Raw genomic sequence first — 20810 nt, forward strand, 5'->3', positions numbered from 1 at the left:
AAGACCCAAGTATGCCATTGTTCATTGCAGCACTATTTACAGCAGCTAGAACATTGAGCAACCTAGATGTCCATCAACAGGTGAATGGATAAAGAAATTGTGGTACATATACACAATGGAATGTTCAGTTCAGTTCAGTCGCTCAGTTGTGTCCGACTCTTTGTGACCCCATGAATCGCATTACTCAGCCACAAAAAGGAACGCCTTTGAGTCAGTTCTAATGAGGTGGATGAACCTAGAACCTATTATACAGAGTGAAGTAAGTCAGAAAGAGAAAGATAAATATTGTATTCTAATGCATATATACAGAATCTAGAAAAATGGTACTGAAGAATTTACTTACAGGGCAGCAATGGAGAAACAGACACAGAGATAGACTTGTGGACATGGGGAGAGGGGAGGAGAGGGTGAGATGTGTGGAAAGAGTAACATGGAAACTTACATTACCATATGTAAAATAGATAGACAATGGGAATTTACTGTATGGCTAAGAAACTCAAACAGATGCTCTGTATCAACCTAGAGGAGTGGGATAGGGAGGGAGATATGAGGGAAGTTCAAAAGGGAGGGGATATATGTATTCATACTCCTTGGAAGGAAAGTTATGACCAACTAGATAGCATATTAAAAAGCAGAGACATTACTTTGCCAACAGAGGTCCGTCTGGTCAAGGTTATGGTTTTTCCGGTGGTCATGTGTGGATGTGAGAGTTGGACTGTGGAGAAAGCTGAGTGCCAAAAAGTCGATGCTTTTGAACTATGGTGTTGCAGAAGGCTCTTGAGAGTCTCTTGGACTGCAAGGAGATCCAACCAGTCCATCCTAAAGGAGATCAGTCCTGGGTGTTCATTGGAAGGACTGATGCTGAAGCTGAAACTCCAGTACTTTGGCCACCTCATGCGAAGAGTTGACTCATTGGAAAAGACCCTGATGCTGGGAGGGATCGGGGGCAGGAGGAGAAGGGGACGACAGAGGATGAGATGGTTGGGTGGCACCACCGACTCAATGGACATGGGTTTGAGTAAACTCCGGGAGTTGGTGATGGACAGGGAGGTCTGGCGTGCTGTGATTCATGGAGTCACAAGGAGTCCGACACGACTGTGCGACTGAACTGACTGAGGCTGATTCAGGTTGAGGTTTGACAGAAAACAACAAAATTATGTAAAGCAATTATCCTTCAATAAAAAAATAAATTAAAAAAAAAAACTTATGGTTACCAAAGGCAAAACAGCACAGGAGAAGGGATAAATCAGGAGCTTGAGATGAACATACACAAACTACTGTATATAAGAAAAATAACCAATAAGAACATACTGTATAGCACAGGGGACTCTGAGATATGGCACAGGGAATATTCTGAGATAAACTATATGAGAAAAGAATCTGAAAAAGAATGAATGTATATGTGTGCATAACTGAATCACTTTGCTGTATACCTGAAACAAATACAACATTATAAATCAACATTCCAAAAAATTAAAATTTATAAGCAAAATTCTTTCTGCCTACCTCTCTATCCTTGGTTGTTCACCACAAATAAATTTATAAACAGCTTCCAAAGCATCTTTTCAAAAGAAAATGCTTATACTAGAATATTTGAATATTTATGTATGCATATTCTTTCTTGCTTACACCAGTGATCATGTGCAGTGCTTACTGTTCTGCAGCTTGATGTTTTTAAGTGTTTTTTTTTTTCACCTTATATAGTAGAAATGTTGAACCAGAAGGTACAGATGTATAACACTGATTTTAACAACTGCAGAATTCTCCAATCATTTATTTAAAGCCTCCATATTGCTGGACATTTCGGTTGTTTTCAGTTTCTATTACAAACATTGCTATAATGAACATTTTGGTTTGTATGTTCATTAAACAAATATCTGTCAAGCATCTCTGTAGGCCTGGCATTGTTGTGAAACCTAACATATAGTAGTGACATATATTATTGTTCTTTCGTGAGGATATTAATAGAGTGAACAAAAGAATTGTTGGACTAAAGAAATGTGCATTTTTAGTTTTGATAAATATTTCCAAAATGCCTGCTGACATGGCTGAAGGAATCTATACTCCCTCCAAGAGTATAAGTAAATGATTAGTTTCCCCCAATCAGTTTGCCAATCTGATAGGTAAAAAATGCCCTCTCATTGCTGCCTAACTGACATAATAATGAGTGAAATATGGCATCTTTTCTTGCGTATTGACACTTGTATTTCTTTTTCTGTGAATGGCATGTTCCTGTCTATTGGGCATTCTTCAACTGAACTGTGATCTTCCTACAGTTCTGTGCTTGTTTCTTATAAATTAAGGAAATGAGTCCCCTGTCATACATGTTGCAAACCTCTTTTCCAGGTAATCTTTTGTCTTTTGATTTTGTATAAGGTATTTTTGCAATGCTTCCTGGTGGAGATAAGCTTCAAGTCAAGTCTTGAAGGATGAGTAATAACAATGAGTAACTGTAGTGATTCTTAAGTGCTGAGCACACTTCTAAGTGCTTGATATTAACTCATTAAATTTTACAACAAACCTAAGAGGTGAAACTATTATCTGTCCCATTGTAAGAGGAAGAAACAGAGGCACAGATTGGTTAAATCACTTGTCCAGGGCCTCACAGCTGTAGCAAACCACGGATGAGATTCAAAGCTGTGAAGAACTATTTGCCAGGTAGCTTAGGAGAGTCAGCAGAGGCATGGGGTGTGAAACAACACAAAATATCAGGGGAATTTCAAGATAGGCATCAAGATAGGCTGTTTCTGAGGGATGGAAGGGAAATGAAGGTGGAGAGGGATACCAGCCAGTTGTATATGCCTTTGCAGGGGCGGGTTAGTCTGGTGTTCCCAACAGGGGCGTTGTGTCCTTGCAGGCAGGGTCGGTGTCTAAACACCATGTTGTTAGCACCATGTGGAACATGTCCAGGCAGCTGGGGAAAATGGAAATGCCTGTCACTGTGCCCATGTGAGGCCTGTGTGATGCAAGACATTTTACAGCCTTAGCTCATGACTTGGTAAGCCTGTGCAGGTTCACAGATTTCACTCCTGGGAGTCTCAGCCATGAATGGCCACAGTCGTGCTCCTGGGCAGATGGGGTCTCGGTTCTGTGGCCACTGGCAGCAAATGCTTCTGTAGTCCCACCATTGCATAGCACATTTCAGGGGTGTTTTCGTGTTCTCAGGGGACTCAGAGGCTAACAGAACCAAGTGCCCAAAGGTCATACTGCCCCCTCCAAACACAGATATAAATAATTTTGGATGATCTGTCATTAATATGTTAATGATCCCGTCATTAACATATTTGTGCCCCTCTTCTGCGGAGGTGATACTAAGCCCTGTGTGATGGACGAAAGGTTCTAGAATAACCAAATGTGTGTTCAGTTCCTTTCTAACAATGCTTGGCCTCCAACTTGGCTGTGTTTGGCAACCTTCCCATAAGGCTTCTCCATGTTAAGGAAGGAGCTGTAGAAATACTGGCTTCAGAAGTGGCAGAGTGAGGCAGAAAGAGTCTTGGATAAAGAGCCTAAAAATATAGTTTTACAATATCCTTGGGTCTCGGGGATGGCAGAAGCCTGCTATTCCCCATCTTGCGTCAGTGGCACAATTGCTAATCAATCACATACTTTTCTACAGAAGCTAGATGTAGCCTGACTCCTCAAAATGGTGGCCCTAGGTAGCATTCCCCTTAATTGCACTTGTCTCTTGAAATGAAATATATTTGTCATCCCCAACCTACTGGTTTAAAGCAGAGTTCTGGGGTGAGACACACTTGAGTTTAAATTCTGTTTGTGTGATCCTGAGCAACTTAGCCTCTCGAAGCTGCTTTCCATTGTCACCATCAGAACAATCTTCAAAGAGTGTGTGGGAAGTCAGATGGGGATAGTGTGTCTTGAAAGCATCTTGAAAACGCAAAGTCCAGTTCCAATGTCAAATCTGAGCAGTCATTTAGAATCTCTGAACTGCTCCCAGTTCCCTTTAGTGAAAAATTCGAGGAAAGGACTAGGCCATCTCCAAAATCCCTTCCAGCTCTTTCAGTGGGACTGGGCTATTTCACTGATTCATTCAGTGGCTTTTCCCTAAGTGCTACTTTGGTCCAGAGAGGCTCTGTTTTTGGCTCTGGGGTGAAGACTCTCTTCTCTAGGAGCTTTCATTCTAGCCAGGAGATAAACAGTAAACAAATTGCATAATGCCAGCAGGTGGAAGGGCATGGAGGAAAGCAGAAGACAAAACAAAACCCAAAAACTGGAGAGAGTGTGGGAGGCAGGTTCCTGGGCAGTAGGTTCTGAGATGAGAAGTAGCCTGTCAGGAGACAGCCCAAGAGAACTGAGCCTGGGAGGCTAGGAGACGGGTCCAATCCTCTGCCCTCTCAGAGCACTTGGGGTGATAAGAAGATTGTCTGACTGCCAGCCCTCTTCCCACAGTCTGGCAGGGAGCTGGGGCCTCTTCTTCTGAGAGAGACTTGGGTGGACTAGTCAGACTTCCAATCCATTTATGTGCCATATCTTTGGGCTTCTCTGGTGGGCTCAGATGATAAAGAATCTGCCTGTGATGTGGGAGACCTGGGTTTGATCCCTGGATCGGGAAAAGCCCCTGGAATTGAGAATGGATACTTGCTCCATGGACAGAGGAGGCTGGCTGGCTACAGTCCATGGGGTCTTGGCAGGGAAATCCTCAGTCCAAATGTCAAAATTCACATAAAGGGAGAGAGGACTGGAGCTGTGGTCCCATTAAGAATCTCAAGGAAGTGAGGCAAACACCTCAGGGCACGGTTGACAACTGGCCAACAGTGGGAGACCGCAGAGCCCTCTCTGCGAGGCAGCTGTCACGAGCCTTCAGAGGGGCCGATGCAGGTGCCTGCCAGGAAAGAATTGACAACCTGGCAGGAGAGATGACAGGAGAGCCTGAAAATGGCACCAAGATCACAGAACTAAAGCGAGGGTGAAAAAGAGAAAGCACGGGATCCTCAGCCGAACCAACGAGGAAGCTGAGGGGGTCGAAGAAGGACAAAGCACAGACGTGGAAGTGGATTTGACCCAGGAACCAGGGAGGGAGGGAAACCAGCATTAACAGGTTCATGACAGTGTTCTGTATTTTATCTTTACCGAGCATTTATCATGTTCCAGGAGCTATTCTAGTCTCTTGGTTTGTTATCTCATTTGATATCTATGTTAAGCTCTATGAGATTAATATCCCCATTTTACAGACTGGAAAATTAAGGCATGGGTGCATTAAGCAGCTTGCCCAGGACATCTGAACTGATAAATAGTGAGCTGAAAGTGAAGTCGCTTAGTTGTATCCAACTCTTTGTGACCCCATGGACAGTAGCCTGCACCAGGCTCCTCCATCCATGGGATTTTCTAGGCAAGAGTACTGGAGTGGGTTGCCATTTCTTTCTCCAGGGAATCTTCCTGACCCAGGGATCAAACCCAGGTCTCCCGCATTGTAGACAGACGCTTAACTGTCTGAGCCAATAGTGAACTAGTGCTCAAGAAATATTAGATAGTTGAATGGATAAATGGATGTGAAACTAACCACTTTTCCTCTTGAGATATTGCAATGGAGTACTAGCTCCTTGGACTATGGTTCATCAGTAGTTCACTACAGTATATGACAAAGTCTCTTGTAAACTCTTGTAGAAAAGGCAGAAAACTGAAGAAGGAGTGACAGTTGGTGGGATTTGTTAACAGGTCAGGAAGTCCATAAGAAGGCCTCTGGTGGCATTTGCTATCTGTGCCTCTCTTTTGACAAGTGCATCTTTAACTTCTGACTTGGTTAAATGCAGGCTTGTCAAATTTGAAGAGGACCCAATCTGGGAGAGAGAGAAGTGAGATGTAGAATGACAGAATGAAAATCCCCAGTAATGTCTGGGACAATAAATAAACTGGGTGAACTTTACCAAGGACAAAGAAAAGCCTTGCCCCCAGGCTGCAAAAATTATGTGTCCTGTTACAACTGGGGCAGACTCAGCAGAAGCATAGATGAAGAATGGAATGAGGAATGGAACTTAGGATGGAAGAGGATTCCAAATTTATGTTGTCAGTGGCTCCTTAAGATTTGCATATAGTCTGAGGTTCTGCTCACAGAGGTGTCGGAGCCAGAGATGAGGTGCCATAGTACTTCACATCAGTCAGACCCCATTTGAAGCAGGTTGGACCCATTTGGATCCCATTTCAAGCACATATTAAGACACTCAGCATGCCCAGAAAAGGGCACCTAAGTGACATCTCTACAAACTATTTGACATTCAGAATGGAAGAAGGCACTAGGGATGCTTCCCTGATAAGACTCAGGTCTTAGAGGTTATATCATAGCTGTATAGTTATTTGAAGAGCTGAAGAGCTTAGCCAAATAACTCCAAGAGGCCAAAGTACAATCGAGGAATAAAAATCACAGGGTGGCAAGCCTTCAGACTGCAGAGGTTTACCACAATGATTTGGTCCGGTTAGTTTCACATCCATTTACCCATTCAACTATCTAATATTTCTCGAGCACTAGCTCACTATTATCAGTTCAGATGCCCCGGGAAAGCCCCTTAATGCACCCCATGCCTTGAAACACCTGAGTTACTTAGTATCTTTTAACTTTAATTTCCTCCTCTATAAAGTGGAGTTAACAATAGGAAATCATTTCCCAGGAATTATGAAAAGAAATGGAAAAATGACTGTAAAGTACATACCTAGTGCCTGGCACACAGGAACCACTGACAGTGTTAGTATTTATTTTACCATATAATGACTTACTTAAAGCTAACAGTGGAACAGATTACTATCAAAGGCAGTGAGCAAGCTTCCTCTCACAGATCATTTCTAAGTGTTTACAGAGGTGGTGTGGAAGGGATTCCATCACTGGGTTGGGGACTGGAATCAGTGAGGTCCACTGTCTCCCTTTTTCCACTTTTATTTTAAGGAACCACATCACCTCACTATCCATCTCAGTTCATAGAATTTTGGTGAGTCTGGTTCCCTCTTGAGAGTCACTGACTTGGCCAGTGTATTCCCTTCCCTGGGTGGGGTGATCTGTTTCTCTCCCCACAGGACATGCCTGTGACTCATACCAGTCCAATAAACAACTTCAGAATGGTGCTGAAGCTACTGTGACAAAGAGGGTTTCTCTCTCCCAGATTGCTATTTTTCTTTCTTTTTTTTTTTTTTTTACTTTTGGCTACACCATGCGACATGCAGGCTCGTCGTTTTCTGACCGGGGATCAAACTCATGTCCACTGCAGTGGAAGGTGAAATCTTAACCACTGGACTGCAAGGGAAGTCCTGGGTTGCTAATCTTAAACCTGAAGCTCTTAGGGGCATTATTAAGAAAGAAGTCAAGAGAAAGGAAAGTGAATTTGAGAGAGAGAGAGAGAGAAACAAATTCCTAATAACACTCTTTTAGCAACTAGACCTAGTTCTTCCTGAAATACTCCTAGACATTTCAGTTACCTGAATCAATAAATTCTTTTCCTTTAAGTCAATTTGACCCTGAGATAAATAGCCAAGCCTCCATCCTGTTCTCTTTAGGAAGAGAGAAACCTACTGAAAGCTGGGGGTAGGGGGGAATGACAAATTCCTTTGGGCAATTTCAGTCAAAATAATAGCCCACACAAGTGACTGCAACTACCTGGGAGATCCCACGTGAGAACCACCCAGCTGAGAGCCCAGGGACCACCCCCAGAACCGTGAGTGATCATATAAGTCGTTAGAGTAGCTGCAATATGTAACTGAAGCACACGGAACAAGGGCACCTCAAAGCCTGGAGCCCAGCGTGAACTCTCACTTTGTTTCTGGGCTACTCCGAGGCTCTAGCTGAGATAGAGTGATACTATAAATGCAGCCTTTATAACGCTTTTGTCCACCTTTTTCCTTATCAGTGGGTTAGGATGACAGCCCTTCTTAAATTCCACAGAATTTCTTTTATTTTTCCCTCTCATCCAATCCACCTCCCTCTTATCCACCCAGTCTGTGCACACACACATTCAATACTGCATGTAGTAATAAGGGGATCCTGTTCCAATGTCAGGTTGATCCCTTTCACCTTATCTCAGGGGGTAATTAAATTGGGGGAACCCTTTTGTTCCTAGGAGTAGCTGTTACTACTGAGTAGATAATATCTATAGAACTAAAATGCATGTGCTAATGACTAAGGAATCCTGCAATAAGCATTTCTTCTGTGGACACTTACAAATGTTTGCTAAGATTCCTGCACAAGGATATTAATTGGAGCGTTTTTGGAACTGGGGGAGGAAAAGAACACATTGCCCATCCACAGGGACTGGTTGAGTAAATTATGGTACATCCAAATCATGGGATCTGTGAAGTCAGACTCAAAAGAGAGAAAAATCTGTGTTGATCTGGAAAGAGCATTGGGATATCCTATGAAGCGGAAACAACACTCTTACCATGTAGCATAACCCGAGTGGGCACCACCCACATTGTGTGTTCTGGGCTCCACAAAGTACAATGGGGCTGGTGACCCACAGGGTTGTGTAATCCTCAGGCTATTTTGGAGTGTTAATAATATTTAAGCACAAACCGGTATATAGTATATGCGTCAACTTTTTTCCTCCTGGAGAAAAACAAAATAAACTCTTATAAAGGGTGCCCTTGGGAGAGGGCTGAGTAAGGGGGTAGGAGATTTCACTTTTCATTTTGCACTTTTTGTATTATATATTATCTAATCAAGTGCCTGTCTTCCTTAACATCTGTGAATATTACCTCATGGTGGAGAAGAGGGGATTATGTGGGCCATATATGTATTATTCTTTATCCCTCTCTGAACTTATTTTTCCAACCCTAACATGTGGCTTTTTTTTTTTAAGCCACTAAGTGCTACCAAACGGCAAGCATAATTTTTGAAGATTATTCAAGGGATCCATTTTTCTCATGCAGAGTATTTATTTCTTGCGTTGCAACATTCCCTCTTATGAGATGCTTGTTTCTACTTGTGAAGGAAGCCCTGAAATTCTTGGGCAAGCATGTACTTCTGTCCCCCAGGCAGTTACTGGAAGGTGGGACGGGGGTAGCAGATGGGTGGTAGCTCCTCCCCGCCGCCCCACCAGCCTTGGTCAGTCCCTACCGGGTGGCCCATGCCATCAGCCTTCAGAGTCCTCAGTGCGGCTTCCTGCATGCCAGCTCCCAGGGCTTGCTTTGAAGAAGAGGGAGTTGAGTCAGCAGATCTGCCCGATGTGAGGCTGGCCCCATACCAGCACGATGCTCTGCCTGGCTTCAACCATCCAACTCCAGCAATAGCTGGCAAGATGGGGTCAGAACTGTCACTTGGGTTCTGGAAGTGAGCTCATCTCTGTTGGCTGCCCTGGGGGGACAGATGCCTGGCCAAGGGGAGCTAGTCCGGAGGAGGGGCTGCCTCCTCACCAGCACCTCAGGGAGCGAGAGTGCACTGAGGAAAGTCCGAGGAGCCCTGACCCTCTCATCTGACACTGTCTTCTGAGCAAAAGCAGCTCCTGACATGGTCCCTCTGTGACCTAGTGGACAGTAACATCTTACTGCACGTATCTCTGCAACACGCTCTGTTCCATTTCCTCTGTCTCTTCTTGGCTGGAGTCCTCAACTATCAAAAGCCAAATGACTAGAAGAATTAAACAGTAATTGAGGTTAAAGCTGTGAAATGGGAGACTTCCTCGCTGCCAGCCCTGAACCACTGTCTCTCTTGAGCAGCATCTCCTAATGGTCAGTCAGGCTGAAGGCCCTCCTCTCTCAAACCTCCTCCACCTGCTCAAGCCCCACTCCTCACACGTTTACTCTGTATCCAGGCTCTTCATGAATCAATGAAAGAACTGGCTGGAATGATTACTCTTCATCCTGGGTTTCAAATAAGCTCTGTTTGACTTCGTGTTCCTCCTGCCTGAGGAAAATGCTATCTTATCCCAATTTTCACAGTTTGACCTTTGGAGTAGCCAGATGGTCCCTGTGGCATTTTGTTGCTTTCCACGGTTTCACTTGCCTTGAATTTGAGCTGTTCTTTTTCAGAGGCAGAAAACTGTTTTTACTTGCTTCAAGGAGAAAGCCCCGTAGACTTCAAATATTGGGAGTCCCCTTGATATGAAGAATAATTTGCTGCTGTTGTTGTGTAGTCTAAGTCGTGTCTGACTCTTTGTGACCCCAGGGACTGCAGCCCACCAGGCTCCTCTGTCCATGGGATTTCCCAGGCAAGAATACTGGAGTGGGTTGCCATTTCTTTCTCCAGGGGATCTTCCCAATCTGGGGATCAAACCCGTGTCTCCTGCATTGGCAGGTGGATTCCTATCCTAACCACTGAGCCACCTGGGAAGCTATGAAGCACAATAAGGAACAACAAAATTCAAGAGTCGGTTTTACAGTAGCTCCTGCCCACGGTCTCTCAACTTCAGAAGGGGTGAGTTCCCCTTGTCATGAGGCTACAGACGCTGTACTATTGGGTATGTAAGGTGGGATAATTACCAACTGATACTGGTCAGGTCCGATGAGAAATAGCATAAGAACTGTGATCTTATATATTCCTCCCAAGAATTCTGAGCAGAAGCATTTTCCCCCTTTTCTTCCTAGAGGAAGGAACTGAAGTTCAGAGTCATTTGATGATTTGCCAGGGTCACATAGCTTAAATAGAGTCCCAGACTATCTCCTGCAAAACCCCAATGCCTCTTCCTGGATGAATGAGGTGACACCACAGACTAAAGAAATAAACAACTCCTTAGTGGATTTGCAGATTGAGTGTTCAGATAGACCCAACTTGCCACTCCCATGGGTGCAAAAAGAGTATGACCCAGCTTTCTGGTTCACTCACAATGGAGGCGCTGTGCCAACATGGCAAAGAGGTGGTGAGTCTCTACCTGCTGTAAATAGCATCCCTGCCCTGAAATTAAGTCCCATGGAAGTTTATCAAATAAGATTGAAAGAAAAACTGAAGGAAGCTGCGAAGTCCCTTTCCAAGGATTCGAAATTCAGGGCTTTAAGCCAAAGGGCACTTGTTCCCACTTTAAGCCACTTGTTCCCTGTGTTGGCAGACCTAATTGGTAGAAGACCATTGTCCCTTGAGGCTATGTGGGCCCTAGTCCCAGAGCCTTTCTCTACTCATAACAACATGGCTAAAGGACTGCACGGGGTTACTGTCCCCTTGAAACACCTTCCTGTGGGTAATGATAGCAGCAGTTGCCATTTAGAAAAGCATCTGGCAGGCTTGGCTTTTGACCCCGTGGTTTCCATGACAAAACTAGAATACAGTCTCCTGAGGTCCAACTCACCCAAAACATTACCAAAGTCAATTTTCAAATAGAGTTGACTCTCAATTATTCATAGACAAAAGGTTCAATCTTTACATTCTCTTACTCCTCCTCACTCTTTTTCTCCCTTCTCTGTTCCAGCTGCCTTTTGGCTCTCCTCATTAATACACCCACCAGAGCGGGAATAGGCAGAAGGCTGGAGATCAGCCAGTGTTAGGGCCTGTTAGCCATCACAGTGGAGGGTTTGTTCAAAGAACAGGTTGAGTGCAATGTATATTTCAAGTTTTCCTGCTAAATTCATTCCCCCTTATGGACAGGAGACAACAGTCTGGATTTCTTTGAGCCCCTCTGCTAAGTCTTACCAGGAAAAGAAATAGAAAAACTAAAATCCACAACCCCAAAGCCAGGTCCCAGGTGGCAACTAGACAAGCTGAGAAGGCAGGCAAGCCCTGTGCAGCCCCATCTTACAGGCCTAGGAAACATGTGTGTGTTTACTCAGACTCTTAAGAGGACTGTCTCTTGTGGTGGATGGGAGGAAAATGGGTTTTGGGATAAAGGAAACACTCAAGAGCTTTCCTTTCTTGTGTGGTTGGAGTTTGAGTTTTCCAAATCAAATAAATGAGCAAATAAAATATGAAAACTATTTTTAAAAACTCTAATTCAGGGAATCCCCTGGAGGTCCAGTGGTTAGGGCTTTGAGCTGCCACTGCAGGGGGCCCAGGTTTGGTCCCTGCTCCTTGGAGGGAAAGCCCTGACAAACCTATATAGTATATTAAAAAGCAGAGGCATCATTTTGTTGGCAAAGGTCCACTTTGTCAACAAGGTCCGACAAAACTATGGTTTTTCCAGTAGTCATGTATGGATGTGAGAGGTGGAGCATAAAGAAGGCTGAGTGACGAAGAATTGATACTTTCGAATTGTGCTGGAGAAGACTCTTGAGAGTCCCTTGGACTGCAAGGAGATCAAACCAGTCAATCACAAAGGAAATCAACCCTGAATATTCATTGGAAGGACTGATGCTGAAGGTGAAGCTCCAATACTTTGGCTACCTGATGGGAAGAGCTGACTCATTGGCAAAGACCCTGAGGTTGAGAAAGATTGATGGCAGAAGGAGAAGGGGGTGACAGATGAGATGGTTGGATGGCATCACTGATTCAATTGATATGAGTTTGAGCAAACTCAAGGATATAGTGAAGGACAGGGAAGCTTAGCATGCTATAGTCCATGCAAAGAGCTGGACACAACTTAATGACTAAACAATGGGGAACTAAGATTCTGTACACTGCATGGTGTTACCAAGAGATAAATAAATAGTAAGTTAAAAATAAATTAAAAATTCTAGTTCACACACTGTAGCAGTTATCACTTCTTTCCTGACAAACAAGATGACTTCCCAGGCTTAGGATATATTTCCCCCAAATAATACCATAATTTCTCCTTGTTTTTACAATAAATCTTTACTTACATTGATGCATAAGTGTCTGTTTCTATGTTAATTGATATATATGAAAATATACTTTTTAATCTTTACAACTCCATTGAGGTAGATCAGTTCAGTTGCTCAGTTGTGCCTGACTCTTTGCGACCCCATGGACTGTAGCACACCAGGCTTCCCTGTCCATCACCAACTCCCAGAGCTTGCTCAAACTCATGTCCATCAAGTCAGTGATGTCATCCAACCATCTCATCCTCTGTCGTCCCCTTCTTCTCCTGCCTTCAGTTTTCCCCAGTATCAGGGTCTTTTCCAATGAGTCAGTTCTTTGCATCAGGTGGCCAAATTATTGGAGCTTTAGCTTCAGCATCAGTCCTTCCAATGAATACTCAGAACTGATTTCGTTCAGGATTGACTGGTTTGATTTCCTTGCAGTCCAAGGGACTCTCAAGAGTCTTCTTCAGCACCACAGTTCAAAAGCATCAATTCTTTGGCACTCAGCTTTCTTTATAGTCCAACTCACACATCCATACAGGACTACTGGAAAACCGTAACTTTGACTAAATGGACCTTTGTTGGCAAAGCAATGTCTCTGCTTTTTGATGTGCTGTCTAGGTTTGTCATAGCTTTTCTTCCAAGGAGCAAGCGTCTTTTGGTTTCATGACTACAGTCACCATCTGCAGTGATGTTGGAGCCTAAGAAAATAAAGTCTGTCACTGTCTCCATGAGGTAGAAACTGCTCTTATTTCTGTTGCAACAAAAGAGACTTAGGGAAATGAAGTCACTTGTACCAGATTACTCAGCAATGAAGGGGCCAAGTGGACAGTATCATACAATCAACAGACCTCACAGCTCTTGATCCACCAGGTGTTTCACCTTTTCTGCAGTGTGGCCCACGTTACATGTTTTAGCCTTTTTTCTTGACCAGAACTAAAACAACCAAATCCCAGTTATATAACTGGGGACCTCCAGGCCCCTTGTCTTCTCCATGTAGCCTCCTGATTTTCAAATATCTAGCCTGAGAGCTCCTTGGCTCTGCTAGATCTTCTACCCCATTTAACAGTGGACTGTGTACATCCTGGGATTCTTATATTTATTGTTTCTGTATTGTTAGGTCTTACATTCCTATTCAGCTTTTTCTGTATATATATCATCTCCCTGGAGTAAAAGTCTCACAGGAAGGGATGGTGCAATGTGTCATACATGCTGTAATTTGTCACAGTTCTTACCATGATACTAGGCAGAGAGTAAGCCCATAACACCTATTTTATGATTATTTAGTTGATGGATTAAAAGTAGAAACCATTCATGTATCTCTCATGGCACAAGTGGTAAAGAACCCACCTGCCAGTGCAGGAGATGTAAGGGATGTTTGTTTGATCCCCGGGTTGGGAAGATCCCCTGGAGGAGAGCATGGTAATGCACTCCATTATTCTTGCCTGGAGAATTCCATGGACAAAGGAGCATGGTGGTCTACAGTCCAGGGGGGTCTACAGTCCAAAAAGTCAGAAATGACTGAAGCAACTTAGCAGGCAGGCACACATACATGGTGCTTAACACAGCGCTAGGCATATAGTAGTAAGATGGCCACATGGTGTTTCAGTGGGGGTGGGGGGGTTCCGAGGAGCTCAGGGTTTTGTGTTTTTTTTTTTTGTCTCACCACAGAAAGGATTCAGTGAGAGGCATAGTGATAGATAAGAAGTGAACTATTAGAAAAAGACACTTACGAGGCTTACAAGTGGGTAGGCAGAAGGGCGCTGCCCTGAGAACTTAGTAGGCTAGAGTTTTATAATCAAAGGGAAAGTGGGGAGGGGGAAAAGATCACTTTCTTTTTCATTCTTGAGTAGACATCATGCTACCATCATTAGCTCTCTTTCAGGTTGGGCAGGGTTTTTGGTCTCTATGTGGCCAAGTCAGGGCTGTCAAGGCACTATGGAAAAGTTATTTCAGGTCTCAGGACAATGAGTGCCTTTCATTTTGAAATGTCACGTTCCATAAATCATTGCTTTTATGTATGCAGAGAGCATGTTCTAGGGATCAGTAACACTGAATTCACTAACCAGGATGTTGGTCTTATCCCACAGGTCTTTTACTATTTAGGGATATGTCTCATGCTTTTGTTGCCCAGCAAGCCTGCTTGGTTTTATAGTTAAGCAAACCTGCTTTTTTAAAAAATTAATTCATTTATTTGGCTGTTCCTGGTCTTAGTTTTGGCACACATGATCTTCGACCTTCATTGCAGCATGTGGGATTTTTAGTTGCGGCATTCAAACTCTTAACTGCAACATGTGGGATCTAGTTCCCTGACCAGGGATCAAATTGGGACCCCCTGCATTAGGAGCTCAAAGTCTTAGCCACTGGACCACAGGTAAGTCCCACAAACCTGCTTTCTTGAGTAATCATTAATTTACAGGGGTCTCCCATATTTTCTTCTACTTCAATCTCCTAGTAGGATTAACTCTTTAATTGTCTATTTTATCCCACTTTGTCCTTATCAATAATGTGGACAAAAAGTGTCACCTGCAATATTAATAAACAAAGGATATTTCAGCTACCAAGCCATCTGTCACCATAGCTGCCCCCAACTGTACACCCTGAGGGGATTCAGGGTAGAGATAAATAGGATACTGACTCTAGACAGTAAAGGTGCATCAGTTCAGTTCAGTTCAGTTGCTCACTCGTGTCTACCTCTGAGACCCCATGGACTGCAGCATGCCAGGCTTCCCTGTCCATCACCAACTCCCGGAGCTTCCTCAAACTCATGTCCATCAAGTTGGTGACGCCATCCAATCCTCTCATCCTCTGTCGTCCCCTTCTCCACCTGCCTTCAATCTTCCCCAGCATCAGGAATAATTTCAATGAACCCAGACTCTTGCTTCTTCCCCTACAAAAAAAAAGCACTAAATTAATTAACTTGAGATATCTGGTTTTCTTTAATTAACAACAATCTTTTGATGTTCTGACTACCTGTTTGGGTTTTTTTTTTTTTTTTTGCAAAAACTCCTATACATATCCTGGCTCCTCCCTTACCTTTTTGGAACAGTCCTTCAGAGCTATCTGAGAAACCTGCCTTCCAAGCTTAAGTTCTCAGAATGTCTGCTGAATAAAACATGACTTTTCAACCTTGACTTTAAGGTTGTGCATTTTTTTTTTTTTTTTGTCAACAAACAGCTTATACTCAGCACGAATTTTTTTTAAATCAATTTTTATTGGTTGACTGTTCTCATGTCAGACTACTCAGGAAAAAGAAAGAATGAGCTTAACAGTTACCGATCTTCTACTCTGTGGTTTACATGTGTTATCTAATTTAAACTTTGCAATAACTATGTGAAATAAATACTGTAATGCTAGGGGTCACAAGTGGACCCCAGGCAGCAGGGTGAGGAGACCTCAGGCACCTGAGGAGGTTGGCCTGGGATAATCGAGGACCCCTCTTAAGGACACCCAGGGGGAGTCATGTGGTGGGCAAGAAGTGTCTGGGGTCAGACAGGCCAGGTCCTAGGACCAACGGAGAATTTGGGCTGGGTACCTCAGTCAGCAGGCCCCAGAAGCAGCCGTGGGGAGTTTCTGTCCCTGACTTTGGACCTAGTTCTGACACCAGCCCTACCCGTGGCTAGCCTGTGTCTTTGGGTGATTGTTAGAAACACTCCGGCCCAATATTTTCCAATTGTTCCTGCACCTGACCTGGTTCCAGTGGGATAAATCTGTATCAGACCAGAGAGAAGGCTCCCTAGGAACCCGTGGGAATGTGGGGGAGTAGGCCACATAAAGGACAGTAGGATTAAAAAGTTTGACAAAGAAAACATTCCTTTTCATGGGATGATGCCCTGAAAGCTGGTTTTGAAGCATTTGTGGAGTGGTATTTGTATGGCCCGGGAACATGAGAATTTGTATTTACCTAAACGTCTACAAACTGTTCAAGCACATGTGTCTAGTGGGAGGCTGCCCTAGGGTTCCCAGTCCATCCTGCCAGGCCTCTGCATGCCGACTCAGTACATGCCTGCTCCCATTTCAAGTCCTGAAATGTCCATTTCAAGTCTTAACAGGAAGGCTGATGGGTGAGACAGACTTCTACCAATGGGAAGGAGGGCTAAAGACAGTGCCTTACCCCAAGCCGCACCCTACCCCACCCCACCCCACTCCAGGGTACATGCCCTTGCACATGAACAATTTCCATTCTCCCCAGAAGACATGGTGCCTGAGCTGCAAGAGAGGGGTCACCAGACTGGACCCTGCAGGTCCTGAGACAGAAAAGAAGGGGGCTGGGCACAGCCATTATAAGAATGACACAATCATTAAGAACAGGATACCACAAAAATGGGTTAGAACCTACTAGATTCAAGATGGTGGAAGGCTCAACTTCCAGTGGATCTTGAACCTCAATTATGCGCTCACTTTAATCTACTAGCACATGCTATATGACACACCCCAGGTGTGGGACAGCTCCTATGCCAGACACAAAAGGCCAAAAAGTGAGTGGTGCCCTAATTCCTAGAAATCCTTGCCCTTTCCCCAAGATAGTTAGAATATTCCTCCCCACCATTAGACTGTGAAATTACCCAGTCCATAAACACTAACCACCCCACACCCTGGGACCTCTCACCTTATGAGATGGACCAACTTCTGTCTATGGAATGTGTATCTTCCTGAACAAATCTGTTCTTACTCTATTTCAGCTCACTCTTGAATTCCTTCCTAAGCAAAGCCAAGGACTCTCACTTGGTGGCCCATCCCAGGGACCTAGCCCAGACCTAGGATATGACCATCCTCTCATGCCTCATTTTTCCTACAACAGTCCCTACCATTTTTCAAGGGTCTGGCTTTGGCATCTTCCCTTGTTCACGAGTGCCTGCATATGGTGCGTGCTAAGTCGCTTCAGTAGTGTCTGACTGTTGGCAACCCTATGAACTGTAGCCCACCAGGCTTTTCTGTCCATGAGATTTCCCAGGCAAGAATACTGGAGTGGGTTGCTATTTCCTCCTCCAGGGGAATCTTCCCAACCCAGGGATCAAATCTGAGTCTCTTATATCTCCTGCATTGGCAGGTAGATTCTTTACCACTAATGCCATCTGGGCTGCATATAGTAGGTGCTTGATAGATATTTGTCTAATAAGTTAGTTAACATTTCAGCTATGCCCACTAACCTGTCCCTCTCTGCAGTGCTGCAACTGGCCTGGTGATTTCATAAGTTCTGCAGGCCAGGTGGAGGATGGGAGAGGAGGCTTGGAGGTGTGATGCTCCTCAGTTCTCAGAACAAGACAGGGATTGGTTCTCATAGTCTTCCTTCCCTCCAGATGTGGAAACAAGACCCAGGGAGGTAAGGGGACCACACAATCAGATCCACATGCCTCCACATGTCATGTCCCTTCCTGTTAATTACTCCTGGTGTTTTACCAAAGCCTACCTCCTTTGCCTGGCACCCAAGGCCTGTCCAGATCCTCCCCTGGCTTAACTCTCCAATCTCAGTTCTCCTCATGCTCCACACTCCTCTATTCCTGTTGTCCACTACATTTAGTACTTCTAGTACTTCATGGTTCCTCTAACTCTGTCATCCTTCTCTTTTCTCCCCTCTTCATTTGAAAGTGAAAAGTGAAAGCGAAGTCACTCAGTTGCATTTGACTCTTTGCAAACCCATGGATTATACAGTCCATGGAATTCTCCAGGCCAGAATACTGGAGTGGGTAGCCTCTCCCTTCTCCAGGGGATCTTCCCAACCCAGGGATCGAACCCAGGTCTCCCACATGGCAGGCAGATTCTTTACCAGCTGAGCCACAAGGGAAGCTCAAGAATACTGGAGTGGGTACCCTATCCTTTCTCCAGCTGATCTTCCTGACCCAGGAATCGAACTGGTGTCTCCTATATTGCAGGCAGATTCTTTACCAACTGAGCTATCAGGGAAGCGCTCTTCATTTGAGAAACTTCTCAATTTGGATTCTACGGCCATCACCTCCTCTACAGTCTTCCTGGGCTACCTCTATGAGGCTTAGAGGCAATCTATTCTTGAGTCTCAGAGTGGTTTTCTCTATCGTGTACTTAGCTGCAATGGTGCTGTGTTTGGGATACCTGGCTTTCTCCCTCTCTGTTCTGAGAGATCTTTGAGAGAGAAAGGATCTCATCTTTCACCCCCACTACCCCTACTACCTGCCTGCCACATAGCAGAAGCTCAAGGAATGTTGAATGACAATAGCTACTAGTTTCTCCATGGCTCAGGGGGTAAAGAATATGCTGCAATGTAGGAGACTCAGGTTTGCTCTCTGGGTTGGGAAGATACCCTGGAAGAGGAAATAGCAACCCACTCTAGTATTCTTGCCTGAAAAATTCCATGGACAGAGGAGCCTGGCAGGCTGCAGTCCACGGGGTCACAAAGAGTTGGACATGACTGAGAGACTAAGCACACATTCAAACCAAGCACTTTAAGAAAGCTGTTTTCCATCTCTTCACTCACCAACTACCACGCTAGGAAGGAGACTATTGTGATGTTGGTTATTTTTAAACTATTTATTGTTATAATCACCTTGACCATCCCATTTGATAAGAGAGAACAAGCCAGAGGGGCTGGAAGGGAAATGACCACATAGGCCACACCTCGATAACCTCCACCTGCCAGCCACAGCCTCTTCCCTCTTCCCAGACCACTCTCCTCTCCTACACTCAGGCCAAGCTCCTCGCCTTCTCAGGAATGTTCCCCCTCTTCACAGTCTTTTAAAACTGTAGCTGTCTCTCCAGACACAGTCACATTTTCCATGATACTTTCTATGCCCTCTGGCCCAAACAGCCCGCTCCTGACCTCCCACATCATCAATTGCAGCGTATAACACATTCTTTGATTTCTCTCTTATTTTTGTCATAACATCACATTCTTTCTAACATAATGGATGCTATGTGCTCCTCCAGGCAAGGGTCTGAGTCCTCCATGTTTTTCTGTCTTCCCTCCCGTGTGCCCAGCAGACTGTTAGGGGCTCAAGAAGTGCTCAGTACATACATACTGATACTGGGAACAAAACACCCAGAAGACTCATTGGATCTTCAGAGCTGACTGATGCTATTTGACATCATCATAACAGTCACACTGGCTGGGGCTCACTACATTGCTAGAAGCATGTGTTCTCATCTCGGGGTGCACAGAGAGCAGAGCAGGTTGGTGGGTATTTGAGTGTAATGTGAGGTTTTTGTCTGCAGAACTCTAAGTAACAGAACTCCTTTTCCCCCTACTCTTCCTTTAATTTCTTTTCCTGACCCCTGGAGAGAGGATTTGGTTCAATGTGAAAAAGTTAAGAAGGTTGAGTCACACTAGAAACACACACATAATATACCAAAAAGTGGACTTCCCTGGTGGTCCAGCGTTTAGGAAACTGCCTGCCAGAGCAAGGAACTTGGTTTGATTCCTGGTTTGGAAAGCTTCCACATGCCTCAGAGGAACTAAGCCTGTCCACCACAACTACTGAGCCCATGTGCTCTAGAGCCTGTGCCCTGTAACAAGAGAAGTCACCACGATGAGAAATGCACACACCACAACTAGAGAGTATTCCCCATTTGCCATAACCAGAGAAAGCCAGACTGCAGCAGTGAAGACCCAGCACAATCAAATATAAACAAATTAATAAAAATGCAGAAAAGTGCCTTTGGCCAGAGGCCTGTGTATCAGCTGGAGAATGGGATCACGTGCGTCACCTCCATCTTTCTGGAGACCTTCTCATGATGGCCGAGTAACCTGACCGACCCCTCCTTCCAGTCTGTTTGAATGAGCCCATTGGAAGGCCAGGGGATGGGAGCTGAGAGATCACCTACTATGGATGTGACAGGAGAAGGTCAATTTCTCCTCAGATTTCACTCTTCTTACATGAAAAATGAAATGACAAAATAATAGTGTCTAGCTTACCTACCTCATAGGGAGCTGTTATATAAATGAGAAAAGTATGTGAGAGGACTCTGTGGACAATAAATCATTATATTAACTCATTGGATAAGTATTTATTGAACACTTACCATGCACTGGACACTGAACTTAGTCAATGGAGATACGACAGAGGGCATTGGACCAACACCAGCACTTCCTGTTCTCCTGAAACACACTGTCCTGGGGAAATGGCTTTCATTAGGTGATCACACTATTGGATGAAGGATTATATTATTCAACAAGACATTAGGAAAGGAATGGGATTCCACGAGGCAGCAAAGGGGCAAAGAAA

This window comes from Cervus elaphus, chromosome 20 (assembly GCF_910594005.1).
Source record: "Cervus elaphus chromosome 20, mCerEla1.1, whole genome shotgun sequence".
Lineage (NCBI taxonomy): Eukaryota > Metazoa > Chordata > Mammalia > Artiodactyla > Cervidae > Cervus > Cervus elaphus.